At 51.1% G+C, this 25,008-nt stretch overlaps 1 protein-coding gene across 3 annotated transcripts in view; it reads right to left on the reverse strand.

The window, feature by feature from the left end:
• The window catches only part of ARHGEF3 (Rho guanine nucleotide exchange factor 3), a 336,022-nt gene that overhangs the window by 298,015 nt on the left and 12,999 nt on the right, over positions 1 to 25,008 (reverse strand). The window lies entirely within an intron of this gene.

Consider the following 25,008-nt stretch of genomic DNA (forward strand, 5'->3'; position numbering starts at 1 on the left):
TCCAATCAGTGCTGTCTTTATGGCTGCTGCATCCACTGCTGAGCATCTCAAGCCTGCTGGGCCTCATCTCTGGCCTGGCCTCCTCCATCTGGCCCACCATGGGTCTGGCCCCCTCCCAGATTAATGGTCAGGTCCAGGTAAGCAGGACCAGATACTTGGAATCCCTGAGCCCCAAGGCACAGGACAGAGTTGGGGTTGGGGAGACTCCCAAGCCTCCGCTGCTCCTTTATTTCACTTGCCAGGAGCACACAGTGAGATATTTTTAGCATCCGGAACCCTGTCGGGGGCCACTGCTCTGGCTTCCATCAGCACTAACTCCATCAGCCAAGGCATGAGCATTATGGAGGAGCCTGGGACAAGGCAAGAGTGAAGATGTGGATCCTGGAAGCCGAAGCGGAAGGGCACTGAGATGTGAGTGCAGAGTCCCAGCGGTGCCAGGGGCCGGGGAGAAACCGAACAGCCCACTCCTAACCCTCTCACTTCAGCCCAGAAGCCAAGTTTGCTCACTGTTGCAGGCTCTTCTGCAGCACGGTAAGGGCTGCCAGGGAACCTGACCCTACTTCACAAAGGATGCCAACCACCGAGCTCTTCTCAACACCGCATTTCCCAAGGAGCTGCAAGAGGTCAGAGCCTGCTCTCCAGGAGCCGCTGGCTAGTTCTAAGCCAAGGCTTCAGACTTCCCTGTCCCAGGACTGGAGACAGTATTCTGTAGACAGCCACTGAATGATAAACCATCAGGCTCAGCCTGCGGCTAGAGTAGGGATTGGGGGGTGTGGGTGGACACCATCTCTAACTCAGCACTGAGGGATGCCCAAGGCTGAGTGCCAGGCACTGGCTCGCTGAATTCTCACACCAGCCTTAGCAGGCAGGTGCTGGTACTGCCTCCCTTAAAGAATCAGGACACCGAGCCCAGCAAAAGTTAAGAGCTGGCAAAGGCCACACAGACATCAAATGATAAAGCTGAGACTTGAGCCAGGCACTCGAGCTGGGAACCCCCATACCTAACCACTGCGTTATTACAATGTGCATAGCTCAGCAGTGGTTGGTTGAATGAATGAATGAACAAATGAACAAATAACTTCAAAAGCAATTTCAGGATTGGGGAGGGAGAGACAATGTCTCTGTAAGACCCTACAGAGCTTGACGATGAGCCTGACCTCATCTACCCCAGATGCCAAGCAAGTGGGTGATATTCTCAGACCCAGCTCAAGGCAGCCACTCAGCCCCAGGAACACCAGGAACCCAGGGTGCCGAGGTCTGTAAAGGGAATTTACGTGCTCGACACTTGCTGATGAGGAGCGCATACCCGCCAAATCAGTGCCTCCTAATTATACCAGCAGTGAATTCCAGGCGCTCACCCAAAGGCTCCTTGCATCCACCCACAAGGAAGCCAGGATCACACCCATTTCACAGATGGCAAAACTGGGGCCCCAGGAGACTTGTGACTTGCTGATGGCCATAGCCGTTCCCAAACCCTGAGAAGGTGACTGCCACATGGCAAGCACCACTCACCTTGGTGCACCAGAAAGCTGCGAAGATGATGTGAGCTGTAACTCTCGTATTACTCTCAAGTTCATCAGAACTCCCCAGCCCACTCACTTCCAGGAGACAGGAACTCGGGCACTGCTCGCCTCAGCTGCCTGGATCAGCATCAGCCGGCATTTCCTGAGTGTGTGTCCACCGACATCAAGTCCTGTTCATTCTTCCTTTACCAAGCTCTCTTACTGGAACAAGCATTTGGTGTGGCCGGTAAAACACCACTTGGGAAGCCCATACTCCATACTGAGTGCTTGGGTTTGGGTTCAGACTCTGCTCCTAATTCCAGCTTCCTCCTAATGCACGCCCTGGATGGTAGCAGGTCCCAGTACTTGGGTCCCTGCCACCCAGGTGGGAGGCCGAGACGGAGTTCCTAGTTCCTGGTTCAGCCCCAGCATTTGCAGGTATTGGGGGAGTGAACCTCTAGCTATCTAGCTATTTATCTACCTGTCTCTCTCTCTCTCTCTCACTCTCTCTGCCTTTCAAATTTGAACAAAAATATTTTAAGCAGTTTTAATAAGCTATGGTTCTGCCTCTCTCATCTCATGTCTACTCCATCTCCAGATGGAGCCCCGCTGACCTGCAGCATGGTAAACCCCCCACGCTGTCAACTGCGGCCCACCAGAGGCTCTGGAACATTCTCCTGATGAGGGCTGCATGGTTCCCTCCTCTGTCTCCCTTCACTTCCTTCACCCACTTCTTATCCACCCTGAGCGCATCCCCTTGGCCTCCAGCTTCTGCAGGACTGGAAGTGCAAACCAGGCCACTGGGACTCAATTGTTGCTGTCCCATATTCACTGCCATTGGCATGGACCGCCTGAGTCTCTGCTCCCAAACAGACCATAGGCGTGCCCAGTGCAGAACTCTCAAGGGCTTGCACATTCCACTCTCCCCTGGTTCCGGCTGCCCATGAACGCCCACGGCTAATTCACGACGACTTCTAATAACAGCCCTGGTTGCAACAGGTTCAGCAGTGCTCCGACGTGATCTCATTTCCTCCTCTCTCACCCGACAGAGGTGGGTGCTCTCATGACCCCTCATCTGAAGAGGAGACTGCGGCACACAACAGCTGATACACTCGCTGGAGGTCCTAAAGCAGCCCCCCACAACACCCGGGAAGGGCAGGATTTGAACCTGGGGCCATCAGATTCCAGCATCTGCACCCTGCTCTCCTGCCATAGTAACCCCTCCCTAAAAGGGGGTGAGACATACAGTCGGTGCTCAATAAACACGCTGACAGTGCTTGACAATCACAAAGGATACACCAGGGAGGAAAGCCCTTGCTAAGCACACAAATAACAAAGCAAGACTGTTGACCAAATAAGATCTTCTCTCCTTCAGACCTCAGCAGCAGGCCCGCCCTCGGGGAGCCCTGCCGAAGCTCTGCGTGCTCCTTGTGATACATCATGCTTGGCACCCGGGGACTTTATAAACAGTTATCAGCGCCCAGGGCTTTTATCACTGAGTGGGCAGAGTACTCGATACATTTTTTTTTTCTCATTGTCTGCTATTCTCAGGGCCAGAGACAAAATCTGATTGGATGCAAGGTCCCAAGATCCCAAGCCACCTGCCCCAGATGACCTCACCTCCCCAGCAGCCAAGAAGCATGACCCAGAGCCCTTGGCTAAGGACAAGGCCACCACCCTCAAGGCTGCTGCAGCCACTGCACTGAGCCAGAGATAGTGACAAGAACAGCCACACCACTATAGGGATGTCACACTGTGGCCCGTGATGCTGGTGACCAACTCCAGCCCGGATGCCCCTTCCCTCAAGGCCGTCCCCAACAGTTACCAAACAGTGCAGGGCTAGGAGCACAGCTGGGCCAATGCGGGGAGGTTTCCAAGCATCCACCCAGCATGCTCACTCCACCCCCAGGTGGTCCTGAAGCATCTGCATGGATACAGATGAAGAGCGTCCCTGTCCCAGGAACAAGCAGGCTCCTGATGAGCCACACCCAGGAGAAAACGACCCCAACACCCCTCACCAGTGCCCTGGGTGAACACACAGCTGCTCAGCGTGGAATACGACACGAGAGCTAAACAGCAAAACAGATCTGGATGTACCACCTTGGCAAACACGGACTGAACAGGGAATACGGGAGTAGCATGTAAACTATGAAGCTGCTGTCAAAAGGGAAAGCCCACATACTCCCCGAGTCATGCTCCGTGAGGCAGCCATGGCCTGCAGCCTGCACAAACTGCCTGAGAGAGCCCATGGCACTCTCCACTTTCCAACTCAGTGATCAGTTGCTCCAGGATGCTGCTGTGAAATTGGCCATGGTGGGAGCTTTCTACCATGGAAACAAACAAACAAAAAAAAACACTAAAACCATGGCTCTCTCTCCCCCCAGGCCATCCCCAAGAGCTGATCATTAAACATTTTCTAGCACAACACTGTTTACATGCAAATATGGTTCTTAAATTCAAAAGGTACAACCTCAAAGCTTTTTTGGAGGGGAGGGGAGACAGAGAACACACACACATGAGAGAGAAAAAGAGAGAAGTAGACAGACAGAGCTCCCATCCACTCCCATCCCAAACACCCAGAAAGGCCAGAGCTGGGCCAGACCAAAGGAGCCAGGAACTCAGCCCAGGTCTCCAGGTGGGTGGCAGGGACCCAACCACTTGAACCAGGGTCCACATTAGGACTTGAACCCAGGCGCTCTGGTATGAGATGCAGGTATCTTAAGCAGCTTCATAACCTCCAGGCCAAAAGCCCATAGTGTGATAAAGTCACAATAATAAAGAGATGTACAGTACAAGGGGAGGAGCACCTAAGGGAATCCTGGAGGTGATGCCTGGGATGGGTTTTGAAGGGTGGATAAGAGCCCAGCAGACAACCGCCCAGAGCCAAGCCATGACCAGGGGAAGCGGGGGAGGGAGGCTCTCACCTCCGTGGACTGTGCACCCCCACACTATATGACGTAATCCATGCAGAGTTCAGCCAGAAAGACATACTCAGTGGTTAGTGCTTCCTATTTTTAATGCTTAGTATTTATTTTTATTTTATTTGAGAGACAGAGAGATCTTCCATTTACCGGTTCACTCCCCAAACACCCACAGCAGCTAGGACTGGGCCAGGCTGAAGTCAGGACTCCAGACCTCCACCTGGGTCTCCCTTGTGGCACCTTAACCTCTGTGCCAAATGTCTGCCTTAAGTGCTATCTGGCAGTCACAGGGGGTTTGGGAGGCAAAGACTTGGAAATGAGCTCTCATCCACCCCTCTGGGAGACCTTTGGTGAGCTCAGCCCCTCAGGTTGCCTCGGTCTTTCCCTCGGTGCTCTGAAGTCAGGCTTCGGGGCTCTCCTGGTGCCCCTGCTGCTGGGGTCTGTGCCTGTGTCTCCCCAACTGTGCTGGGCTTTGTGGCACTGAACTGTGAGCACACTGGCATGAGCAGCACTTGGCTGAATGAACAAACTCGGTGAACCGTGCACGTCTCCACTCTAATGAATGATGACACAAACCTGCTGCAGAACTGGGGCACCATGGCACCATCACCACCCAGCCTAGGGCATGAAGTGACCCTCACATGGAGCTGACCACCCAGAATCACAGAACAAGAGGATCCCAAAGGCATCATCACCAGGTATCCACCCATGTCCCAAGTCACTCTGCACCCCCACCCCAAGGAAGACATCTGCTGGGGCCTTGGGACTTCAGGTGCTCTGGTGTCACCACACCTCGACGGTGAAAGGACACAGGAGGCCACTACGAGGACCACATTTGCTCTGGCAAGGATTCTGAACTTCGCTCCCCTGCAGGAAGCCACCAGGTCCAGCATCTGCCTCTCCTTGGGGCTGAATTACATGGAAAGGTTGCGTAACAGCTTCACGTCGCACTGCACATGTAAAGGCTGGCACCGTGGGCATGGCCTCCAGCATGTGCTCATCGGGGAAGGGCCCAGCAGGAGGTAAGGGCAGTCTCAGGGCCTCATCGCGAGGCTCCACCCTCCGCAGGAGAAGATCAGATCCCAGTTCCACGGGCTTGGTGGGGACACCACCAACAGTCAAGTCCTGTCTGGCCTGAGGCTGCCTCGTTAGACCAGAAGGTGCCGGGAACTCAAGCACAGCCTCTCCCTTCCTACAGGACCTCACACGCTGGCATGCCTGGGGATGTCCTCATACTACAAAAGAGGGCCAATGCAGAAAAACCCTGCCTTACAGAAAACCACCACAACCCGCCTGCCTCTCTCCAGGTCTCTCCAGTGACGTCATTAGGGGACACGCAGGACACGTGGTTGCTGGACAAGTGTACATGCATATGGATTCTCAGGAGACCCACAGGTGGCGGCTGTACGGCACAGTGCTTGGGATGGGTCTGGGACGTCTATTCGGTGCTGCCCGGCACAGTCTGTTGGAGGGAGGGCGTGTAGGTAGGCCAGGAGTCACAGCAATGGTGCTGGCAGTCTGCTCACGTGCCAGGCACCTGCTGAGGGCCTCAAATGACCTTCTTAGCAACACTGAGGGACTAATCTCCTAACCAGTGAGGAAACTGAGGCACAGGGGATACAGATCACCCACAGGGCCAGAGAGTGGAAAAACCAGGGCGTAAGTGCCAAAACCAAGGACACTGACTCCCCCTCCCCCAACAGAAGCCCCAAAGGGAAGTAGCAAAAATGGCCCAAGATCTTGTGCCCATTTTTCTCACTGGGGTCAAACTGGATCCCTTGGATGGGAAAAGGTTTTCCAACCTGATTCTTCCCCAGGCAGGGTAATGTGTTTAAGGGAGATCCATAGAACAGACACACACCAGACTCGCTGGCTCAGCTGCATGCCACAGAACAGGGGGCCTCCTCCTCACTCATGTCCAGCTTACTGCATACCCAAAAAGAGTTTCAAAAGGCAGCCAAAAAAAGAAAAGTGAGCTCTCTTAGAAACCCAGTTTTAAAGGACGGTACATGAAATTGTTCCTGGATAGATGCTTGGGGACAAGTTAAAATTCAGTAAAATCATGAAGCCCCAGGTAAAGGGAACAAATGGCCCAGATACGCAAGGAGCCTCCCCACCTGCATGAAGTCACAAAGAGCCCCCCAAGTGGCACACGATCATTCATATTTCACAGAGAAGGAAGCTCCAATGCACACAGCTTGCCAAGGTCCAGCAGCTCGAACTAGACAACGGGGATTGAAGAGCTACGCCTGCTGCCTCCTGCGTCCAGGCCTCCCAAACTCCCAGGACTCCACAGGCTCTGGCAGCTGCATAAATGTGCAGCCTGACTCCCCTACAGCAGAAAATTTTCTAGCTAAATCTCAGCTCCATCTCTGGGCTCTGACCCAAGTGTCTAGTGAGAAAGATCCTGCAAGGGTGCAGCCCAGTCAGTCTTCTGACACCGGAGGACAAGTTCCCAAGCTAGCAGGAAAACCCTGTAGTCCAAAATTCCCCCGGAAAATCCCTGGGGGACCCAGAGTAGCCAGCTACTCCCCCAGCATGGGAGCAGGTGGCTATGTCTTCATCCACACAGCCAGACAAGTGGGTGGTCAAGACAGAAGGAAAACACAGACCCATAACCCCCAGACTCACGCATGCGGCTGCCCCACGCTGGTCTCGGGCACTGGGAATGTGGTGTACGAACACACACTCATTCAGTGGAACATCAGGATCAAATGGTTGCTTCTCCTTCTTTTTACCAAGAGCTACTAGTTTAGTTTGCATAAAATTAAATGCAAGAGGCATGTGATAGCAGAAGCACACACTGACATGATTTTACTTAAGCTATATAAACATTTATGTTGTAAAAATATACTTACAGTACCAGCCTGGGGGTGCAAAATTAGACAACTGGGACCTTAATTTGGCCTCTTCTACTCTACAGCTATGAGATCCCAGGAAGGATGTCTCCGTGCCTTGGTTTCTCTAACCATTACACAAGCATTGTAACAGTGTCTACCTTATGAGGCTTTTGTAGGGATCCAAGGCAACAACAGAAGCCACGAGCCAGCACAGGGCCTCACAAGGGTTAGCGGCTCTTCTTGCTTTATCAAAAAAAATGAGAGGGGTGTCTGAGAGAGCAGAGAGGCCCCCTCAAAGGTTACACAGCTTGATGGATGCACCTCGTATGAGGGCTGTAGGTAAGGAGCGGCACAGGACAGAAGAGAGCTCTGCGTTAATCAGCCAGCCCGAGGCAGCTGGGTCCAAGGACCTCGGAGACAGAATCTGAAGTCCTGAGGAGCTGGGATGCCGAGTCAACAGGAGGATGAAGAAGGGGGAAATGCTTCCAGAGACACAAAAGTACCTGCTGAGGAACCGTTACAGACCCAGCCAGAAGGAAGACTTGCACAGGCACGGCGATCTTAGGAGACAGTAAACCAGCTGCCACAGCCCCAGCCGCGAAGACAGTGACTTGAGTGACAGTAACGCTTGATGACCCTGTGGGCACTGCAGCCCCTGCTGCTGGCCCAGACACGCACAGGCCTTCATGCCCTCCCCCCACCCCCTGCTCCACCGGGCCCCCATTCCCTTCCAGCTCTAGCTGCCAGGACCTGAGTCTAATTCCCAAGCTCCCCACCAGGACTTGGGACCCCACCCTCCTCTCTGAGACACACACTCAGAGGACAGCCAGCACTCTGGCACCTGGCCAGCCCAGCCATGTGGCATCAGCATCCATCCTGCGGGCTGCTGACCCTTCACCTAGTGCTTGGGTGCGGGAGAACAGAGCGGGGAGGCACCTCTTCCCCTGGGATGGGGAAATGTGGAGGAGACAGGGAGACAGGGAGAGCTCTTCCATTGGGTCCTAATCACTCCTCCGTAGCCAAGGAGGGGCAGATGATGGAAACAGGTGGACACTTCCGAGGCAAAGCTTGGCACTGGAGCCCTGAACAGCTGCTTCCCACTCTCATCATCCCAAGAGGCTGGCAGGGAGCAGGAGACGGCAAACCAAAGCAAATCCGGGAAGACACGTGCCCTCGTGTTAGACGCTCAAGTTCTCCGCATCAGGCACTCTAACTCCAGCTGACGGCAAGAGGGGAGCAGCTGCCACCATGACCCTGAAGCACTGTATGGTGACCTCACCCAGCGTGGCAGGACATGCCAGGGCTTGTGGCTAAGGACAAGACAGAGAAAAAGTCACAAGATGTCAGGGCCAGGAGGACCTACACCTTTCACAGCTGCCCAGGCAGTGTCACGCTCTGCCCCACGGGCACCATCTGAGCATGCTCACCAAGGCTGAGCCTAGGAATTGGCACCTTTACAATCCCTCCCAAGTGACCAGGGCAGCCAGGCCAGCACTGGTTGCTCTGGAAACTGGATCGGTCCAGCTGTGCTTGGTTGATCAGAAGGGGATGTGAATCCCGCCGGGTCCCCTGCTTCCCCTATAAGGCAAGTACCCAGAGCAGGCCATCTCCATGCCCCCCAGGGCCACCACGGCACTCAGCCTGGGGGAAGGGCGGGCATCAGTATCTGTATGTGCTGCGGAGGCTGAGGCGAAAGTCGGCTGCTGACTGACAAGGGAAGCCACAGCAGCTCTGAGAGCCAAGGATCATGGCGGGAAGAAAGGCCGGGGGTCAGGGACGAGGCGGACAGACGGGGCCAGGCTGGAAATAAATCCCTCAGAAAGGAGCAAGGCCAAAATCCAGGGGAGCCACAGACACTGTGGACAACCATAGACCACCATGGAGGTCCTCAGAGACAGGGAGACAACGTGATCCAGTTGACCTGCACATGCAATTGGTGTAACTGTCCATTTCCCTCATCTCTTTGACAGGCAGTCGGCCAACAGCCATGACACGTGCAATGTGCGTGCTGTTCTGTTGCAGTCCCAAGTCTGTAGAGGGGACTCATGGCAGCACCCTTTCCTATCAGCAGAAGGAAGAAATGGCCACCTGGACAATAAATTGTGACAGACAGGTCCAGGCCCCTTCAACAACCCTCGAGGCCAAGCCTGTTTCAGAATTTACGACCCATGTGTGCTGCAGAATACGAAGTATGTACAGCATGTTCTGTACACGCCCTGCAGAGTCGGGGTGCCCCACCCCCACAAATTCATAAATACTGCTGCAGCTGAACGTGTGAGCATTTCTGCTATGTGCTATGAATAACTCCCGGCAGGTCTCATCCTCAATTGAATTTATGCCAAACTTCTTTATTTTTTTTTAAGAATTATTTTATTTATTTGAAAGACAGTTACAGGTAGTTACAGGTAGGGCCAGAGAGAGAGGTCTTCCATCTGCTGGTCATTCCCCAAATGACCACAATGGCCAGAGCTGAGCTAATCCGAAGCCAGGAGTCAGGAGCTTCTTCCGGGTCTCCCATGCGGGTGCAGGGACCCAAGGACTTGGGCCATCTTCTACTGCTTTTCCAGGCCATAACAGAGAGTTGGATTGGAAGAGGAGCAGCCAGGACTCAAATTGGTGCCCATATGGGATGCCGGCACTGCAGGCTGGGGCTTTAACCGTCTGCACCACAGCACTGGCCCCCAAACTTTTTTTTTTTTTTTTTGAGAGAGACAGAGAGCAAGGTCTTCCCTCCTTTGGTTCACCCACCAGATGGCCGCCATGGCGGGCACGCTGCGCCAATCCAAAGCCAGGAGCCAGGCGCTTCCTCCTCGTCTCCCTTGTGGGTGCAGGGCCCAAATACCTGGGCCATCCTCCACTGCCTTCCCGGGCCCCAGCAGAGAGCTGGACAGGAAGAGGAGCAACCGGGACTAGAACCCGGTGTGCCAGCACCACAGGCGGAGGATCAGCCTAGTGAGCCACGGCGCCGGCCCCTAACTTCTTTTTTAATGTGCAGATTTTCTTGGTTTCCTAACTGGAAATTAGGGTCAAGTGATGGAACAACAAAAATACAAGGGCAGGTATGTAGCTCAGGGGTTAAGACGCTGATAAAGATACCTGTGTCGGGGCAGGCACGGTGCCGTAGTAGGTTAAGCTTCTGCCTGCGGTGCTGGCATTCCACATGAGCACCAGTTTGAGCCTCAGCTGTTCCATTTCTGATCTAGCTCACTACTAATGGCTTGGGAAAGCAGTAGAAGATGGACCAAGTCCTTTGACCCCTGCACCCACATGGTAGACCTGGAAGAAGTTCCTGGCTTCAATCTCTCCCAGCCTTGGCTGTTGCAGCCATTTGGGGAAGGTCTCTCTCTCTCTCTCTCTCTCTCTCTCTCTCTCTCTCTCTCTCTCTCTCTTTCTCTCTTTATTGCTGCACTTCAAATAAATAAATAAATCTTTAAAAAAGAAAAACCCAGGCCCCACATTGGAGTGCCTAGATTGGGTACTTGGCTCTGGTTCTTGATTCTAGCTTCCTGCTAATGCAAACCCTAGGAGGCAGCAGTCCTGGCTTAAGTAATTGGGAAAACGGGATTGAGTTCCCAGGCCCTAGTTTTGGTCTGGCCCAACCCTAACCATTTTGGGCATTTGGGGAGTGAACTAGTATATGGGGGAGTGCTCTCTCTCTCACTCTCACTCTCCCTCATTATCAAACAAATGTGAAATAATACTAATAATGCTGAAGCCCCTGTGTGCACAGGTACCTCTCTAGGTGCCTTACCCTTGGGCCCAGCAGGGGCACTGAGGCACCAGGATTATTCTAGCATGAATAGATGTCCTTCATCATTCCCACCAACACCAACACCTATTGAGCACTGACTGTATACTGGGTACACTTCAAAGTGCTTTATGTTAATTACCTGGTGAATGTCACACGTCAACCCAAAGAATGGTACTATTACTATTTTCATGTTATCAGACCTATCCCTGATTCATCCCCCTTCGTCCACCCAAGAAACCAAGGCATTCTTTGTCCAAGGTCATCTGCCAGTCAGTTTATGTTCTCAGACCTCTCACCCACCATTCTGGGTGTGTGTGCATTAGCCACAATGCTGTGTCCAAGAACCCAGGCCTCTGAGTTCAGAACCTACAGGCACTTTAAAAAAAAAAAAAAAAAGAGGCCGGCGCCGTGGCTTAACAGGCTAATCCTCTGCCTTGTGGCGCCGGCACACTAGGTTCTAGTCCCCGTCGGGGTGCCGGATTCTATCCCGGTTGCCCCTCTTCCAGGCCAGCTCTCTGCTATGGCCCGGGAAGGCAGTGGAGGATGGCCCAAGTCCTTGGGCCCTGCACCCCATGGGAGACCAGGAGAAGCATCTGGCTCCTGCCTTCAGATCAGCGCGATGAGCCGGCCGCAGCGGCCACTAGAGGGTGAACCAACGGCAAAGGAAGACCTTTCTCTCTGTCTCTCTATCCACTCTGCCTGTCAAAAAAAAAAAAAGATTTATTTATTTGAAAATCAGAGTTACACAGAGAAGAAGAGGCAGAGAGACAAAAGTCTCCTGTCTGCTGGTTCACTCCCCAATTGGCTGTGATGGCTGGAGCTGTGCAGATCCAAACCAGGAGCTTCTTCTGGGTCTCCCTCATTGGTACAGGGGCCCAAGGCCTTGGGCCATCTTCTACCGCTTTCCCAGACCATAGCAGAGAGCTGGATGGGAAGTGGAACAGCCAGGACTCAAACCAGTGCCCACATGGCATGCCAGTACTGCAGGCAGCAGCTTTACCCGCTACACCACAGCACCAGCCCCCAGACACTCTTAACCTCAACATACCCCTCATCTTCTGTTGAGAAAATGGCTTAAAACGTTCAGAGAGGTTGGCAGGGTCACAAACAAAGAAAAACCAGGGGCCAGTGTTGTGGTATAGTGAGCTAAGACTGCCTGAGGCACCAGCATTCCACATGGGCACCAGTTCTAGGCCTGGTTGCTCTTCTTCTGATCCAGCTCTCTGGTACAGCCTGGGAAAGCAGCAGAAGATGGCCCAAGTGCTTGGGTCCTGGCACCTGTATAGGAGACCCAGAAGAAGCTGCTGACTTCAGATAGGTGCAGCTCCAGCCATTGCGGCCATTTGGGGAGTGAACCAGTGGATAGAAGACCTTTGTCTCTATTTCTCCCTCTATAACTCTCAAATAAATAAATAAAATCTTAAAAAAAAAAAAAAGTAAGACCACATATGGGCTGTTCACATCTCATATTGGAAAGGAGAAGATGGGGGGGGGGGGGAGGAAGAAAGACAAACCAACCACACCAGGCTTGCATTCAGACCCAGGACCTATACGGTCCCATGGGAATCAACACATAGGAAGGAAATGAAGCAGGCCCTTGGGTCTAAAAGCTGTCCAGCAAGAGGGTGCAAGCTCAGGGACACAGATCCTGTGGGGCGCCAACCACACTCTAGTATACCACGATCCATTCAGCTGGAAGACCTACTCCAACAGACCCATGGGGCTGCCCTGGGGCCCTCTGTGCCACAGCTTGAATATGCTGCTGAGGCTCAGCCCAGGCTGTGGGTGCAGGTGACACGCACAAGCAGAGACAGGCTCACCTTCCCACTGGGTCCTCACCACCTATCCAGGAACACCAGCCATCACCTCCACTTCACCCTCAGTTTCATGGAAAGCTGACCACCAGAGCAAGCCACCTCCTGGTCCAGGTTGGGACAGCGCAGGCAGTTCTGTCCCAGAGAACACATTCTGAAGCACAAGCAGCAGATGCATCCCTTGTTTAAAAAGCACTGGACCCAGGAAAGGCTACCCTCCCTCCATGCACCTTCTCTCTGCAAGGCAAGGACCAGGCCATGGGCCAGCGACAGGCAGGGTTCACACACCACAGGATAAGAAGTGGGTGAGGGTGTGGAAGGACACACAGCATCAGTGGCTCTGCCAGCATCCGGGCCAGGAGAGGCTGCCTGGTAGGAGTAATGCCAGACGCTGGCCGGCCTGCCACTGTGCCTTTCCCTGAGGCCTGCCCTGCACTCCGGTTTTGTTCCATCTCCCCAGTCTTTATCTAAGGACTCCATAAAAGCTTCTGTATATTTTCTTCCCAATGCATGATCCAGTAGTTTGCAATATAAAGTGCATGATTTTTTTTAAGAGCAAAAAGAAATAAATAATGTAATTCAAAGAACAACTTCGTTACATTCTTCACCTGCTACTTTCTGGGGCTGCTTTTGTGAGTGGGAATGAAGCAAAAAAAAAAGTGTTGAGTTGGATCTTCCCTGGCCTGGTGGTGGATAGGGGCCTTGGGTCACCTCTATGCCCTGGCCTCCTCTTGCTGTCCTAACACCCCCAGGACCCAGTCATGAATCTTCTAGTCCTTCGGGTAGATTTTGGCTCCCATTGGTGTCCGACACTGAACGCTCAGCCTCCTGGGGGTGGCCCAGCTACTCTCTCCTCTACTTGGGCCCAGAGTCTTCAATGTGGATTTCTCTGTCTAGTATGGCACAGACAGAAGAGCTCATGGACATGGACATGTTTGAATAGCAAAGTCCTCACGGCTCTGAAAGGGAACACACGTACACATGCATGTGCACACATACACACACACACACCTTTGGGGCTTGGGAAGTTTTTCTCCTTGGGACACAGGGTGTGGGCGATCACGTGGACTGCTTCAACGACACTAAGTGGATGGAGGCTCTCTGTCAGGGGGCTGTGCAGTACATGAATCTTAAGCAATGCTTTTAGCACTGATCAGCTGAAAATATAAAACCTTTCCAGTCTCCTAGAACAGGCTTCCCTATGCCCCTTTCCAGTGAATGCCCTACCCAACGGCCACTGCTGTCATCACCTCAAACAGCATGGGTCCTCCTGCCTGTGTCTGAAACGTGTGCACATGGACGCGTCCTGCGTAGACTCTTTGGTCTCTCACGCTGTGCACGGCAGTTGTTCCTTGTTTCTCTGTGCTAAGGGCATAGTCCATGAAATGGATAGACCACAATTTACTGCTGATGGCATCTGACTAGTTTCCATTCTTTAGTAATTACAAACAAAGCTGGGTGAACATGTGTATACAAGTCTTTCAGTGCTCATAGGTGTTCATCTCCCTTGGGTATACACCTGGAAATGGAACTGCTCCAGGATAGGGAGCTGTGTGTTTGCTCTGGATAGACGCTGTCAGAGTGACTTTAAAAGGCCTGGACCAGTTCACATGCCCACTAGGGGAGTATGTGAGCTCCAGGTGCTCCATATCTTCACCAAAGCTTTGCCGGGTTTGCAGTGCTATCCATTCTGGTGGGTATACCATGGCATCTCAATGGAGACAAATTTTCATTTCCCTGCTGATTATGGAGGTGGATTATCTGTCCATATGTTTATTGGTCAGTTGGTTGTTCTTTGTGGATGCTGACAACTGTATGTGGCTCAAAATGCCAAATGAGGAAGCAGGAATGTGTACAGGGGCAAGGTCACAGAGCACCTGGCACCAACTGTGTAGGTGTGAGTTAGGGAGACCCCCGAATACAACCCTCATGGCCTGGGCAAGGGACCAGTGAAAAATAGGAGAAGAGAAAGGAAGCAGGGGAAATGGTCAGGAAAGGCCTCCCTCACAACATCTGAACCCAAACCTACACATGGGAAGGGGGTGACCCTCAGGGGAGAAGGAGTGAGACACTGGGCTGGCAGAACAGCACACCCAGAGGCCGAGAAAGCAAAGGGAACAGAAGATTGCTGGACTAGTCATGAGACCAGGGCCAGGGGTGGCAAGGCATGTCGGTGAAGGTAAGAAAAAGTCTACAGAATGGGAAGCCGCGGGAGGACTGGGCTGGAACTCAGTCTTCTTGAACATGCACCACAAAGTCCTCTAGGAGGGGCACGGGGATCTGGGTGCAGTGGCTAAGCTGCCACCTGAGACAGCTGCCTCCCATTTCAGACGGCCTAGGTCTCAGGCTCAGCTCTGGGATTCTGGCTTCCTGCTAATATGCTCACTTGGAGGCAGCAGGCGACAGCTTAAGTACTGTGAGAGACCCAGGCTGAGATACGGGTACCTGGCTTTGCCTGGCCCAGTCCCAGCTACTGCAGGCATTTGAAGAGTGAACCAGAGGATGGGAAATTCCTTCTCTCTCTCTCCCCCTCCCCTTCCCTCCTGCCCTCTGTCTGCTTTCTGCCTTTCAAATAAAAGGAAAACAAGTATTTTTTAAAAATTTTAAGACGACCCTAGGAGGGTGAAGATCATTCAACAACTAGTCTACCCTGAAATCCTTCTATCCCCACCAAGATACAATCAGGTAGGCAAACCGTAAAGATTCTTCTTGGCCTTAACTGTACAACCCCGGGCTGACGCCTGCTCCCTCCCTCCCTCCCTCCCTCCCTCACGCTTCCACTTCCTTTGTCCCCTTGGGGTTACCTCAAGCTGAAGACTCTCTGATGCTGGGTGACACGGGCCCCACATTGCAGGCTTTTGCAGCTTTGCTCATGCTTTCTCAGCACTGAGCCCAGCTGTGATGTCGCTGGCACTCATGTGAGCATTTGATGACCATCGGTTTCCTGAGTGAGCCTGTTGACTCCACAGGAGTCTCTGCCACTACGGCCTCCCCAGCACCAAGCATGGAGCCTGGCCCAGGGTGACATATTTTATACGTATAGTACATGTCTCACACATACATGCATGGACATACGTATCATTTTTAAATGCAGAAGTTCAAACACATACAAAAGTAGACAGAGTACAACTTGATTGCTCCACTCATCCCTAATCATATTTCTTCCGAACTCCACCCAATGAGGCAAACTCAGCCATGGTATCCCTCCAGACACACTCAGAGTGATGAATAAATGCCCCCTACTGTAATGGACAGCGAGGGCTTCATTTCCTCTCACCAGTTCTGCTGCCGACAGTGGATATTAGGAGGGGCCACCCAGATGAGTTCCTTGTGCCACCACATTAGTGCTTCTGATGCAGTTCCAGCAACGAGATGGAAACAACTGGCTCACGTAGCTGCTATTAGGGCCACATCCATCAAGACACCACTGTCACGCAAGGCACAGTTTCTACTTCCCACACCTTTGTCCACGCAAAATGTTAAAAGAGCAAATTTGTTTTCACAAAATAAGACAGTTGTCTTTTACACACACACACACACACACAGAGAGAGAGAGAGAGAGAGAGAGAGATAATGATGTGGACATGAGTATTATGGCTTGTCCCCTCGAAGAACAATCTATGCTGTATCTATCTATCTTTATCGATTTTCACACTTGTAGTCACTTGCTTCGAAGGCACCAGTCTTTTTGAAGTGCCAGTCCCATCTTACACACACTGGGCAGAGGAGCCAGAGGGTCTAGTGCAGTGAAGGCTACACAGTGCCCAGTGGGTAATGTCACCTACTCCTCAGGATCCCAAAGCTGCATATTTACGCAACCACATTTACGGGTGTCTTTTTTTGTTGTAAGGTACAATAATGCTTGTATTTTCTAAGGCTTTTCACAAACACAAGGAAAGAATGTTCCAGCCTTCTCTGGCAGTGTCTGTCCCAGGGTGGATCACATTTTGGACTCTCGTCTTCCACATGTCTCTGCGAACATGTGCACGTGCGCAGCAGCACGGCGACAAGTCCGGGCTCCTGCATCAGGGCAGGTTCACATCAGGCTCTGCCAGCTGCTGGGACCTGAGGCAAGGTGCTGCACCCCAGAAAACCCATTTCCTCCCCCAGAATGTGAGAATCATAAGAATCCCTGGAAGGATGGCAGTGACGCATGCAAGAGATGAACTAAGCCCCAGAGCTGTACACAGCAAGTGCTTAATCAATGCAGCTGCTGCTATTTGTGCTTTTTTAGAGGAACTTCCAAAGAACTCTGGGCTCTGCAAGGGAGCTTCTCCTTAGGCTGTGCAGGAAGTGGGAAACCTGATTCCCCCATACAAGGGAAGCCAGCATGTTGGGGGTGGCCTGGAGGAAGCATCCACAGCAGTGGCCTCTGAGTCACAGCCTAGCCCCTCCCTGCCACATCCCTTTGTTCCCTGGGAGCTCAGCTGTGACTCATATGAGTTCTGGTCCAGGGCTGGACCCATCTGACCAGAGTACGAACTGCCCTGCCCACAAAGTTACCAACGGGACTGGGTTTGCACACAAGTCTCCTTTTCCTGCCGGTAGATCTAACAGGTAAAGTCTTGGGTTTTGTGAATGGTTTGCATGTGCACAGGCACACACACACCCCCAACTTCCTTTTTGGTCCATTTTTTCACTGTGTTCCATTTTGATTTAACTTCAGTCTATGAAGAATAAATCCAGGAAAATCACTATAGTATTCGCCCCATTCCCACCTGTAACTCTCCTCACACTTTTATTAACCATGTTTTTAAAGACTTATTTATTCAAGAGACAGAGAGACAAAGAGAGTGAGAGAATGAGAAGGAGAATCTTCCATCTGCTGGTTCACTCACCAAATAGCTGCAACAGCCAGGTCTGTGCCAGGTCAAAGCCTGGATCCAGAAACTCCATCCTGGACTCCCACATGGATGGCAAAGGCCCAAGGACTTGAGCTTTCCTCCACTGCCTTCCCAGGTGTATTACCAGGAAGTCGGATCAGAAGCAGTGTAGACAGGACTTGAGCAGGTACTCTGATAAGGGATGCTGCCATGAAGCACGGTGGCCTAACCTACTATGCCACAATGCCAGATGTCTTTAGCTATGTATAAACATATAGTTCTGTGGCATTAAGTATGTTCAACATGTTGTGCAACCATCACCTCTATCCATTTCCAGAAATTTTCCATCATCCCCAACAGAAACTCCCTGACCCAGAAAGCAACACTCCCCAATCCCCACCCTCCTACTCCTCCAGTCCCTGGTAAGCTCTAGCCTACTTTCTGTCTCTGAATTTTGCTACTCTGCTACTCTGGGTACCTCACACAAGTGCAATCACAGAATATTTATCTTTTTTTTTTTATTTATTTTTTTGACAGGCAGAGTGGACAGAGAGAGAGACAGAGAGAAAGGTCTTCCTTTTGCCGTTGGTTCACCCTCCAATGGCCACTGCAGTTGGCGCTGCAGCCGGCGCACCGCGCTGATCCAAAGGCAGGAGCCAGGGGCTTACCCTGGTCTCCCATGGGGTGCAGGGCCCAAGGACTTGGGCCATCCTCCACTGCACTCCCTGGCCACAGCAGAGAGCTGGCCTGGAAGAGGGGCAACCGGGACAGAATCCGGTGCCCCAACCGGGACTAGAACCCGGTGTGCTGGCACCGCAAGGCGGAGGATTAGCCTAGTGAGCCGCGGCGCCGGCCAGAATATTTATCCTTGGTGCAGCAGCTGAGATGCCACTGGGTACAGACACATTCCGTATCCAAGTGTCTGGGTTCAAGTCCTGGTTCCACTCTCCATTCCAGCTTCCACTAGCATGCACCCTGGGAGGCATCAGGCGATAGTCCAAGTCGTTCGGCCCCTGCCACTCACAGGGGAGACCTGGACTGACTTCTCAGTTCCCTGTTCAACCTCGCTCACCCTCAGCCATTGTGGACTTTGGGGGAGTAAACCAGTACATGGGAGCATCCTCTCTCTCTCTTTCAGCCTCTCAAATTAAATAAGTAAATAAAAATTTAAAATAAAATGTGTATCCTTTTCTGCCAGGTTTATTCACTTAGTGCAAGGTCCTCACAGTTCTTCTATATAAGGCAGAATATTCTATCATTCTATCATTGTCCATTCGTTAGCCGATGGATTTGGGGTGTTTTTACCACGTGGCTGCTGTGAACATGGGTGTACAAGGGTCTGCTTGAGTCCCTGATTTCAGTTCTTTAGGGTACAGGCCCAGGAGTGGAATTGCTGCATCATATGATAATCCCATGTTTATAATGACCTGGGACACTCTTAAGTGTGTGGCTTTATAATGGAAGCAGCCGCCACAGGAAAGGCTCACGGAGCACCCTCACTCAGGCTTTTGCACAACTGTGAGGCCTTCTGTTTATTTCCTCATTCGTCCTCAAAACAGTTCCCAGAGGTGGGATATGATGATTTTCATCCCATTTCACAGACAAAAGAACTGAGGTTGGCGAGGTTACCCCTCTTAGATGGCAGTGTCAGCTTCAGAAACCAGGCACTGAGGCCAGCTTTGTGGCATGAAAGGTTAGCCTGAGACTGCAGCACTGGCACCTCACTTGGGCACCAGTTCGAGTCCTGGCTTCTCCACTTCCAATTCAGCACCCTGCTGATGCGCCTGGGAAAGCAATGGGAGATGACCCAAGCGCTTGGGCCCCTGCACCCACATGAGAGACCCTGATGTAGTTCCAGGATCCTGGCTTTGGCCTGGCCCAGCCCTGGCCATCATAGCCATTTGGGGTGTAAACTAGCAGATAAAAGTTATAAATAAAAAGAAGACACTCCTGCTCTGCCCACAGCTTCATCTGTCCTGACCAACACCTGCTGTAAGGTTTTTAAGTCTTGCCTTGTTCTGAACCAAGGAACAACTTAGCAAGGGGATGGAGGGATGTTCCATTGGATCTGGTTTTATCCAGACTCCCCTGTTGCAGTGAGAAATCTAACTGCACGAGAGAAGGGAGATTTGCTGGAGGCTCATGGAACAGCTCGGTCACATGACAGCAACCAAAGGCAATGAGCCGAGCCCTCCTCTCCTGCTCCGGACCCAGACGCCTCTGAGCATCTTCTCTGCCTCTTCTGAGCAAGTTAGGAGGAAGCCCACAGCTTGGCCTGACCGGACCTGTATCTGGCCCTGATCCAGCCCTGGGGCAGGTACCACAGTCAGTTGGGGAGGCAACCATGATAGGCACAGGCTGGGCCACAGCCCCCACTTGGCTCAGGAGAACAGGGCTCCTTCCAGAGAGGAGGCAGGGAGGCAGAGGGGGAAGGCCCAGCACAGACTCTCACTGTCTGTGATCAACAACAGCCCAAACTTGGAAGCTGCCCAGGAATACTGAATAAAACAACAAGGTTAAACAAAGTTACAACATCCACTCAGTGAAACATTATGTAGCTGTTTAACAAGCAATAACTGGGAAAACTGTGTAGCAACTTTAATGAAAATAAAAAGGGTGTGTAGGTCTATCTGATGGGAAATATATAAGATTCTCCCTCTTTGTCTCTCGCTCTCGCTCTCTATTATATACTTGGGGTTAATTTCAAAAGTTCAAGGAAAATGGAATTAAAAGATGTTTATTTTGGTTCAAAAATTGAAATTCATGCATAACTTTTTAATACACATAATTTCCAAGGACTTTTTGAAGACCCCTTGTCAACATGGATTTCAAAGCTATCTGCACCAAAACTAACTCATCGTTGAATTCCATTTTTTTCATGAACTTTTTGAAGTATGCTCATATATGTCATAATGCACAGGTGAAAATTAAAATCAAAGAATCATAGGTGGCTTTTTAAATTTTCCAAACCTTTATAAAATTGGTTCAGCAAGTATTTCTTGTCCCTGCTAGGGACACAGCAGGCAACAAAACAGAAGAGAAGTCCCTGCTTTGTGAAATTTACACTCTAGTGGGAAAGGCAAACTATAAATAAGATAAATGAATAAAACACCCTGTGTATTAGATAATGATCACAGTAAGGAGAAAAAATAAAGCAGAGGAAGCAGAGGAAATGTGGAAGGGAGTGGTTTAGAGACAATGACCAGGGCAGACTTAAGGCGGTGAAGGACTGAGCCGTGCACACTTTGGGAGAAGAGCAATGCAATGGCCCTGAGGTATCCAGGCAGAGTGTTGAGGGCACAGCAGCAGGAAGGGAGCCACTGAGGAAAGCAGTCAGAGCCTGGGGGGCCACAGCCACTGTCAGGGCTTTGGGTTTTGCAGTGAGTAAAATGATATCTACACGAGAGTTCTGATCAGAGGAGCGGTACTCACCTCCGTCCTTTAGAAAGGTCCCTCTGGCTCTGAATTGAGAACAAGCTGAAAGGAGGCCAGGACAGAGGCCACCACGTGACTCCAGGGAGAGGGGCTGGGTTGCCAGTGGTTGCAGGAAGGTGCCGAGCACCGGCCACATTCTAGGTCTGCTCAGAAGCAGACACTGTGGGGCTTCTGAGAAGTGTGGGAATGAGATGCAAGAGTCCAGGGGGATACCCCAGGACTTCATCCTGAGCACACAGACAGAGATCTCACTGAGATGCAGGACGGGGACCAGGAGAGCTAGGTGTCCTGAAGCCAGGGGGACAAAGGGCTTCAAAGAGAGAGCGACCAACTGCTTGAAACCCTGCTGGCACCAGAAGCGACAGTGCCAGAGAATGGGCCACCAGGATGAACAATACAGCAGTCACCAAAGACCTCAGCAAGAGGTTTGGGTTGGGGTCAGAGGAGCCAAGCCTGCCTTCAATGATGGGTTCAATGGACAGTGGGAGGTGGAAGGGAAGAGGGTATTTGGCCAAGCAGTTGACACCCACATCTCGTATCAGAATGCCTAACTTCAACACATGGCTCCAGCTCCTGACTCCAGCTTCCTGCTAATGCAGACCCTGGGATACAGCTGTGATGCTTCAAGTAGTTGGGTCCCTGCTATGCATGTGGAAGACCTGAACTGAATTCCTGGATTCCAGCTTCAGTTTCTAGCCCTGGCCATTGTGGGCCTGTGGGGGGTGAAGCTATAGATGAGAACTCTTTGTATCTCTGCCCCCCCTCCCTAATAATAATAATAAAAGATAAATAAAAGAAGAATGGGGCAGCCGCAATATTGACATTTGCCATAGACATCAGAGTGTCTAGTTTGAGTTCCGCTACCCTACTTCCAATCCATCTTCCTGCTAGTGCACATCCTGGGAGGCAGAAGGGGATGGCTCAAGTACTGTAGACCCTCCTGACTTCAGCCTGGCCCGGTCCTGGCTGTTAAGTGCATTTGGGGAGTGAACCAGTGGATGGGAGACCTCTCTTCCTCTGTCTCTGCTTCTCTCTCTATAACTCTGCCTTTCAAATTATACGTACTTTTAAAAGATGAGTTTATAAAAAGATTTCACTGGGAAAATAGAATCAACAGATAAAATTTTAAAAAGTAGAAGCAACCCAAGTGTCCACCAAAAGATGAATGAATAAACAAAAGGTGGTTTATCCATGCAATGGAATATTAGTCCTTAAATGGAAGGAAATTCTGACCCATGCTATGACATGGAGGAACAACTCTTGAAGACAAGTTAAGCGAAATAAGCCAGTCACAAAGGAAAAGCATTTTTTTTTTATTTCACTTCAATGAAGCAGTTAGAGCAGTGAGACTCAGAGAGACAGGGAGTAGAACAGTGGTTACCAGGAGCTGCAGATGGGGGAAGGGAACCACTGCTTAATGGATAAAGGGTTTCAGATTCCCAGGATAAGAAAGCTCCTAGAGACTGGTTATACAGCAATGTGAATACACTAACACTACTGAATGGCATGCTTCAAAATACTAAAGACAGGCAGGGCTTAGCACATGGTTAAGATGCTACTTGTGATGCCCACATCCTACATCACAATGCCTCGGTTTGAGTCCCTGCTCTGCTCCCAATTCTAGTTTCTAGCTAATGTGCATCCTGGAATGCAGCAAATGATGGGTCCCTGCCACCCACATTAGACACCCAAGCTAGGTTCTGGCCCCTGGTTTCAGCCTGGTCCAACTCCAGCTGTGGCAAACATTTCAAAAGTGAACACATGGATAGGAAATTTGTTATCTATCAATATAATAAATTTTAAAATCTTTTAAATTGGACAGTAAATGTTATGCTATTGATATTGGATCACAATCCTTTAAAGTGAGGAACAAAGGAATGCAACTGGAGTCAGCAAGCCCAGACAATTATTTCAAGAAGCTACTCTGGGGACTGGCATTGTGGTTTAACAGGTCGGGTGACCTCCTGTGACACCAGCATCCCATGTGGGTAGCAGTTCAGGTCCCAGCTGCTCCACTTCCAATCCAGTCTTCTGCTAATGTGCCTGGGAGGGCAGCAGAGGATGGTCCAAGTGCTTGGGCCCCTGCACCCACATAGAAGACCAGGAAGAAGCTCCTGGCTTTAGCCTGGCCCAATCCCAGCCATTGAGACTATTTGAGGAGTAAATCAACAAATCGAGGTCTCTCTGTCTCTCCCCCTCTCCCTTTAACTCTGCCTTTCAGATAAATAAACCTTTAAATTAAAAAACGTTTGCTCTAAAATGAGGGCACAACTGGAGAGAAAGTGGAAATAAGAGAGGTTTTCATTTTTGGTTTTGGTTGGACAAAATAGCATTCTCTATATTTATTGACAGGACTGATTCCACAGTGTTCTTAAATGTTTAAAATTACTTTCAATGGGGCCAGTGCTGTGGCACAGTGGATTAATCCTCTGCCTGTGGCACCGGCATCCCATATGGGCACCGCTTCTAGTTCCAGCTGCTCCTCTCCCAATCCAGCTCTCTGCTGTGGCCTGGGAAAGCAGTAGAAGATGGCCCAAGTCCTTGGGCCCCTGCACCCGCATGAGAGACTTGGAAGAAGCTGCTAGTTCCTGGCTTCAGATCGGCACAGCTCCGACTGTTGTGGCCATTGGGGAGTGAATCAACAGACGGAAGACCATTCTCTCTGTTTCTCCCTCTCACTGTCTGTAACTCTACCTCTTAAATAAATAAATAAGTAAAATTACCCTCAAAATAAAAGCTGTATTTTGGGGTAATGAGAATGTTCCAGAATTAGAGGGTGGTGATGGCTGCACAACGTGGTAAATGTGCTGAGAACTAGCAAACTAGGTGTTATCTGAAAGGATCATGGTGGGGCCAACTTCTGATCCAGCTCCCTGCTAATAGCATGGGAAAGCAGTAGAAGATGGCCGAAGTGCTTGGGCCCCTGCACCCACATGGGAGACCCAGAGGAAGCTACTGGCTCCTGGCTTCAGCCCTGGCCATTAGGGCCATCTGGGGAGTGACCCAGCAGATGAAAGACACGTGTTTCTCCTCCTCTCTCTAACTTTGACTTTCAAATTAATAAATAAATCTTGTTTAAAAAATAAAAGGATCATGAACTGTGCATTTGGTGCAGCCAAATATCATGGGATATTTGCATCCCACATCAGAGTGGCTGGTTCAAATCCCAACTCCTCCATTTCCAATCCAGCTTCCTGCTAATGTGCACCTTGGGAAGCAGCAGGTGATGGCTCAAGTACTTGGATCTGGGTTATCCACAAAGGAGATGCACACTGAGCTGGGCTCCTGGCTTTGACCTGGACAACCTCTAGCTGTTGCAGGCATTTGGAGAGTGAACTAGCAGATAGGAAATCTGTATCTCTCTGCCGTTTAAATAAAGTGAAAATAAAGAAATAAAAATGTTAAAGGATCAATTTCATAATATATGAATTATATCTCAATTAAAATAAAATTTAAAATGATAATAAACCTTTTCTCAATACCCTGTTCTTTTTTTTTTTTTTTCTGACAGGCAGAGTGGACAGTGAGAGAGAGAGAGACAGAGAGAAAGGTCTTTCTTTTGCCGTTGGTTCACCCTCCAATGGCCGCCGCGGCCGGTGTGCTGCGGCCGGCGCACCGTGCTGATCCGATGGCAGGAGCCAGGTGCTTCTCCTGGTCTCCCATGGGGTGCAGGGCCCAAGGACTTGGGCCATCCTCCACTGCACTCGCTGGCCACAGCAGAGAGCTGGCCTGGAAGAGGGGCAACCGGGACAGGACTGGTGCCCCGACCGGGACTAGAACCTGGTGTGCCGGTGCCGCTAGGCGGAGGATTAGCCTATTGAGCCGCGGTGCCAGCTCCCTGTTCTCATACAGGCTCAATTTCTACCCCAGACAGCTCCAGACCCCAACAGCCCTGTGGCCACTATGGCTGTGTGGTATCTTA

This window comes from Lepus europaeus, chromosome 9, assembly GCF_033115175.1.
Source record: "Lepus europaeus isolate LE1 chromosome 9, mLepTim1.pri, whole genome shotgun sequence".
Classification (NCBI taxonomy): domain Eukaryota; kingdom Metazoa; phylum Chordata; class Mammalia; order Lagomorpha; family Leporidae; genus Lepus; species Lepus europaeus.